Genomic DNA, 7500 nt, shown 5'->3' with positions numbered 1-7500 from the left:
ATTGCCATGTCAACACAGTTGATAGGAATTTGTCTTGGTACAACTCTCAAACATAAATACAACACTCAATGCATACAGTTAATAAAGTGGTACTAGCACTCAGTGCAAGTTCAGATATCTGATAACCAGAGGGTAAGTACTGTCTCTAAAACGTGATGTGGAAGTCTTAATACTCCTATATCTTCTAGAAGTGATATATAAATCCAATGCATTATGATACTTATTATTATTTTAAAACTATAATGTCTCTAAATGTAACCCACACTTTTATTTACTTATGTTTTATTTCAGATTATGTATGCGTACCCAGTGTTCCGTAGAACATCCTCTCTGGATCGTCTCCTTATGGGGCCAACTGAGGAGGCGAATCGGAGTGAGACCGTGGTGTCTGGGAGAGCCAGGTGTAAAGAGGAGGTGCTGGCCGAGGCCACTGCTTTTGTTAGGGAGAATGGAGGGGATCCTGGTGACCAGTTCTTGGTGCTGGCTCACTGCAAGCTCCAGTTTGGTAAATACCAGGGCCAGCGGTTCCGGTGGCTGCTGGAGAACTCGCTGGGGTATGCTGTGTACCTGGTCGTCAGCATTGCTGGGGAGGAGGAGAGGGACAACCCGCTCTCTTCAAACAAACATCTGTTCCTCAGGTACACCTCCCAGATCAAGGAGATAGGGGAAGAGGTTGAGGTGTACAAAAAGAAACAGGGCATGATGGCAGCGGCTCGGGAGACTGGAGACCAGGGGTGTCTAATGGTGGAGTTTGGAGACTTCCGGGGGAGGTCTATGAAGGAGGTGTATGAGGACCAAAGCAAGGAGGCCCGGGCCCTCATCACCTACTTGAAGAAGGCAAAAGCCAGGCCCAACACCAACATGGCCATCTTCAAGGCCTATGTACAGAAAAGGCAGGCTTCAGCTGCACCAAAAGAGCCTGACACCACTGCCTCACTGTCAGTGCCTCCACCTGCTGCCACACAGACTGGGGTACACCTGAGTGCCACTGTGAAGGGCCTGTTGGCTCTTGAAAAACCTCTGTCTGGTTCACTGTTGGCAAAAAAACTGATGTCTCCAGTTAAACCTCGTAAGTACTAGAGTGAACTGTACAGAAAAAAAGAAAACAGTTTTTGCTAATTAATCTAAAATATACCTTTCTCAACATCAGCTGCGGTCCCACGTTTTCCCTCACCATCAAAACCTGCAGCCCGGAGACAGCTCTTCTCCTCTGGTGAGTACATGCTTCACTGCGTACAGGTGTATTGTTAATATGTGCTTGTGTGTGTGTTTAATGTTAATGTTATTTTACAGACACAGCTGCAGGTGACTTCTTTGTGGAGGATGATGATCTGGAGATGGTAACTGTTGCCTCCCAAGCTGAAGAGCAACTTCCTAAAGGTGTGTTATACTAAACAGATATTTCAAATACAGATCTGTGATAATATAAATTCTGTGTTTATGTCCAAATGTTTTTTTTTATTTTACTGTACAGAGAAATGTCACATATCAAGTCTCGAGCAACATGCATTCTTTGAGTGCACCTCTTCAAAACAATAAGGAAATGTAAAGGTGTATGTAAAATATGTTTACTTGCTATTTTTGTTATAATCGCAGACTAACACTCATTCTCCTCTCTCCTAAACATCCCACATCCCTTGCTCTCCCCCGGTTGTAAGTGTGGTGACTGAATGTTGTAGTTATTAGAGGGGCTCACAGTAGATTATGTGTCTTGGGGCTGCTTTTCTTTATACTCATATAATCCCATCTCACTTTCCTCTCTATATTTGATTTAATGGTAATCATGCTGAAAAAGCTGCTGATATTTACCTCTTGCTTCATAACACCAGTATAACTCATTTCACCATTATGGCTAACTATTAATCATGCAGTAAACATTTTGTACTAATTGTAGTAACTGTAGTAGCTGTCCATCAGTGCTGGGTGGGTGGGTTGTAGTTGTAGCTCATTACTAAGACAGCAGTGACAATCTTTAAATAACTAAAACTAATTGTATGTTTTTTCTATATAAGCTCCAGCCACTTTTGCCTCAGAGGCTCCTGCCCCTACACCTCCAGCCATGTGGAGACCTGAGCCAGTGTTCCAGCCGCCAACTGAGCTCCCTGTCCACTGGAACGAGCACCTTCCGCATTTCCAACAGGACTGGATCAGGAAGACTCTGTTCAGAGCCAGTGCCAAAACAGGAAAGCCAGACCTGGTCCCACAGCTGAAGCTCTGGTGGTATCCTCCCCAGCCACCGCTCATCCACGCCCAGCCTCCCGCCTCTCCTGACCTCTTTTTCTGCCGCCCTCTTTTTCTTTGGATGCCACTGAAGATGTGGTCCATTCCACTTGTCTGTGTCCAGCCGGCCTGCAGTAACCACAAACTGACTGCTGCTGGCCTCTACCGCACTGTGCGCAAGGTCCTGGACATAGATGGGTGGTATGACCTCGCCACAGAGTACCTGGAGTGCAAGCGGTGCAAAAAGAAGTATCCTGCCTGGTCTGAAGACATCCTGGGACAGCTGGATATGGGGCATCGCTGTCAGTTCCCTGCTTTGCTGACATACAGGTATTACACAATTATAACAGGGCAGCCACAAGGTCTTAAAAGTATTAAATTGTATAAACAGGTTTTAAATTTTGTTCATGTAGGTCATAAATTGTCAAATTAGGACATCTAAGTCCTGTTTTTTTTTTAGTCTTATACTTGCCAAAAACATATTATAGATCATTACTTTGTAAGTAACAACAGAGAAGTCTGTTTTTTGAGAGTTGGATGTGAATTTTGTGAATTTACTTAGCAACAAATTTTATCAATAGAGGTTTTACGAATATCTTGTCACCCTTTTATTTAGTAAGTATTTGAAATGCAGAACTGGAGTTATTTCACCTGTACTAGATTTTAATACAGATTTTATACAATTTATACAGAATATTGGCCTTTTGCCGGCAATCTTGGCATTAAATTTGATTCTAAGTGGCATTAATAAGTCTTAAAAAGGTCTTAACTTTTACAAGACAAAACCTTGAGCTACCCTGTATAATGAAAGTAGAAGATACACATATATTTGGAATATATTTTATTGCTTCACTTATGTATACATTTATATACTAAAATATTTTGAGTAATTCATGACATTTAGTGGCATTATTGTACTCTCTGTAGGTACTCCTGTGACTACCGGGTGCTCAGGATGATGAGGGAGAGGACCCTGGGCAACAGTGTGACTCAGCTTTATAAAAAGCTGAGTGAGGAGCACAGCGAGGCGTGGACACAGCGTGTGCTGCAGTACCTGACTGCCTGTGAACCCTTCACCAGGTCCACCGTCATCCCCCCTCCTGTGTTCGCAGAGCCACCACCCTTACCTGCCCTCCCTAAGCCCAAGTGGCTGTTGGCAGTGTATGCCAGGGATGTGCTGATGCGGCTGGATGAGATCAAGGCCAAAATAACATCTGTTTTTGGTTCTGTCCTCAAGATGGACTCTACAAAAAAAGTAAGATAGAGTTATTTATTTTAATGATTGTTGTGAATGTGCATACAGCTTATGTTACATTTATTTTACCTCACAGGTTACCAAAAAACTTGCTGGTGCTGCAGCTAACACTGCTGCCTGGAGTACAAATGTGGGCAATGAGCATGGCCAAGTCCTGGTGTCCGTGCTCACAGCCGCAGAGGGTCACGGACTGTGGCCCATGGCAGCAGGGCTCATGAAGCGCTACAGGCAGGCTGGAGTAGCACCACCGGCTATCATGTACGTGGACCGAGACTGCTGCAGCCCATATGGCCAGTCACAGATCAAGGCCATGTTTTCAGAGTGGAATGAGCTCCAAGTGCGCCTTGACATCTGGCACTTCATGCGGCGGTTCGCGGCGGGAGTCACCACGGAGGCTCATCCACTCTATGGCATCTTTATGGCACGTCTCTCCAGGTGCATTTTTGAATGGGATGCTGAGGATGTTGCTGCTCTTCGGCTGGCTAAGCAGGGTGAGCTACTGGCGAGACAGATGGGCCTGCTATCAGAAAAGGCACTGTGTGCGCGGATCAGCAGGAGGGAGTTGGCGTTGCACTGCCGGAGGAGGACCAGGGGAGTGGAGGAGACCACAAGACTGATCAAGGCGCTCATTGATCAGTTTGACAGTGAGGGAGGAAAGGACACCCTGGGAGTTCCACTGCTAGACCATGAGCGCATCCAGCAAATCTGGAAAGACCAGCAGAGACACATTGCCTGTATTCAGGACCCAGAGGGCTTCCCTCTGTATATCAAGACGGGCACACTGAAGAAGGGCAGTGTGGAGCTCTGCTGTTATCGGTGCGCACGTGGCTCTACCTCCCTGGAGTCGTTCCACCTCCACTTAAACCGCTTCATCCCAGGTGGGTTAACACTTCTCTGGTAAATCGCAAAAGTACTCAAGCCATTTTCTTTGGCAAACAAATTGTACATTAATTATTTATTGTTGAAATGATAGGAACCAGTGCCAGCGATGCCCACTTTCAGGCCTACCTCCTGGAAGGCCTGATGCGGTGGAATGAAGACCGAATGGAGGAGGCAGTAAAGGGGCAATCCACTCTGAGGAGCTATGGCAGTGCTCTGAGGGAGGCTGTGGACCAGCTCAGCCGCAGGGTTCTGGGGAAGCCCTTGGATGAGCGCTATCACCCTCCTGGGGTTTACACAGGCAAGAATCAAATTCAAACAATAAATATTATTACCAGTACAAAAATGTATTTTAAATTCTGTGCTCATTAAAATTTTCTTTTTCAGGTGAATTGCTGGGTATTGAGTATCTGTACAGCCAGACCGGAAGAACACTGACTGTGATTGAGAACCCAGCTGAGGAGGACAGGCTGGTTGACCAGATTGATGATGAGGAGGTCCAGGATGAGGGCTTTGTGGAGGAAGACACTGAGGACATCACAGTGCCAGTGTTGACAGAGGATGACTCCTCCAGCTCTCCCTGGACCAGTCCACCTCAGGCCTCTCCCCTTCAGACTCCTGCAACACCATCCCTCTCACCTCAGCCATCCACATCTCGTGACAGAGATGGGCAGCCTCCTCCTCCTCCTGTCACAGTCTCAGGGCTGTCACAACAGCCACCTCAGGCTCCAGACCAGCTGGCTGCATCATCTGGCCCTGCACCATCTACAGGGAGCAGTGCAACAGACCAGGCTCAAGTTAGTATAGCTTAATCAGAATATTTTATGCTCTAAATTATGACATTTTGTATATATTAATGAATACATTTTGTAGGCACCAGTTCTTGGGCCCGATGGTGTTGCTGGCTGGGACAAAGTTCAGAATTTGGCTGGATATTTGGTGGACCTCCGTCAAGCCCCTTACTTGGATGAGCAGCAGGTGAGAGAGATTATCTGCCTCTGGAGTGCTCTTGCTGCTGGAGACAAGGCCAGGATTCAGTATCAGCCCAGACATCAGGCCAAGCTCACACAGGGCCGCTTCAAGGCCCCTAAAGGCACCAGAGTGACCCCAGGGGTGGAGAGCGTGAAGAGGTGCTTGATCGGCCATCCAGGCGGGCCAGCTCAGTGGCCCAACACCAGCCGCTTGGTCGAGGCCATGTGCATCAAGCTGTGTGAAGTCCATAAGTCCCCGAGTAAGAAGGCTGGTGTCCGCATTCCTCGATGGACCAAAATCTTGGCAGACTACCATCACATCAGAGAACTGGTGCTGAGCAGTCGACCGCTGATGGATGACACGTCAATCCAGCTTTTTGAGCTTAACCAAAGGACACTCATTCAGTGGTAGGCACAGTAGATGTAAAACCTTGTATTAAAGGATTAGTGTCATATATTATAACTGTAATATAAATTATGTCTGTGCAGGTTTCAACGGCGGCAGAACACCCAGGAGATGAGTGTTCTTACACAAGGCCTGGCTGCAGAGGACCGCATCCCTGTAGCCACCACACAGCTCCCTCCTGCCCAGGAGAGGTTAGAGGAGGCTCCCACAACATCTGGGCCACAGCATGAGTTTGTGCTCCCTCCAAACAGGGAGGGACAGGCTCCTCACCTGCGGCCAGGCAGACGACCTGGTAGTGTCACAGCAGTGCGCCCTATCACTCCTGCACCAGCGGCTCCTCCTACACTGCCTGCTCTTGAGCCATTGTCAGGGTTCTTAATTGTGAACCCGCTTGTGATGGGATCTGGTGCAGGTACTTCTGCAGTTGTGTCCCCTGCAGGTCCAGTTGTTGCTGCTCCCATTGCCCCTGTGTCTGTGTCTCGCTTTACACAGAGAAACAGGCGGCGCAGGGCTAAAGAGGAGGCCGCTGGAACCTACAAAAGAAAATATGTTCGTGGTGTGCCATTTAATACGTGCAGTAAGTGTGGGCAACCCAAAACAAAGGATTTTGGCCACAGCCGCTATGGGAATGCCACTTTTTGCCCCCATTCCTCCGGTGGTAAATCTCTAGAGGAGTGGCTGGCAGAACAGCGCCAGCACAAGAAGCCAGGAAACCCACTGCCATAGTGCAGAGGTGGACACTCACCCCCTGCCTGTAAATACTATATATTATACTATGTAAATAATTTATATCTATTATATCTACCACAAGAGTTGTACAGACCAATCTATCTAATTAATAATATAATGCGTCTATTGTAAATAATTGTAAATACTTACCATTTTCTTAGTGTTTGTAAATATTTGTAATCTTTAGCTTGATAGACATCCATTTTATGCTTTGTTCAATGTTGCTGGTCCTATACATATTTGTATATATTTCATGGGCCCACCCTTTCATATTGTCCAGTACATATTTGTATATATTACATGGGCCCACCCTTTCATATTGTCCTGTACATATTTGTATATATTTCATGGGCCCACCCTTTCATATTGTCATGTACATATTTGTATATATTACATGGGCCCACCCTTTCATATTGTCCTGTACATATTTGTATTTATTTCATGGGCCCACCCTTTCATATTGTCCTGTACATATTTGTATATATTTCATGGGCCCACCCTTTCATATTGTCCTGTACATATTTGTATATATTTCATGGGCCCACCCTTTCATATTGTCCTGTACATATTTGTATTACATGGGCCCACCCTTTCATATTGTCCTGTACATATTTGTATATATTTCATGGGCCCACCCTTTCATATTGTCCTGTACATATTTGTATTACATGGGCCCACCCTTTCATATTGTCCTGTACATATTTGTATATATTTCATGGGCCCACCCTTTCATATTGTCCTGTACATATTTGTATATATTTCATGGGCCCACCCTTTCATATTGTCCTGTACATATTTGTATATATTTCATGGGCCCACCCTTTCATATTGTCCTGTCTGTATATATTGTGTGTGTTTGCATGTAGTTATTAAAATTCTTATTTTGAAAACCTGTAAGATATATGTTTATTATTTGAAGGAGAATCATTATTTTTTTCACATTATCTGTTTTAATTGCACATGTAAGCATAAGAATAATATAATATCTGTTATTTACAGACAGCATGACTAAACAAAGCTTAAGAAGTTTTTTTGCTTTC

The sequence above is a fragment of the Chanodichthys erythropterus genome, chromosome 8 (assembly GCF_024489055.1).
Source record: "Chanodichthys erythropterus isolate Z2021 chromosome 8, ASM2448905v1, whole genome shotgun sequence".
In the NCBI taxonomy this organism is placed as follows: domain Eukaryota; kingdom Metazoa; phylum Chordata; class Actinopteri; order Cypriniformes; family Xenocyprididae; genus Chanodichthys; species Chanodichthys erythropterus.
The sequence above is the reverse complement of the archived record's forward strand: the minus strand, read 5'-3'. Positions refer to the sequence as shown.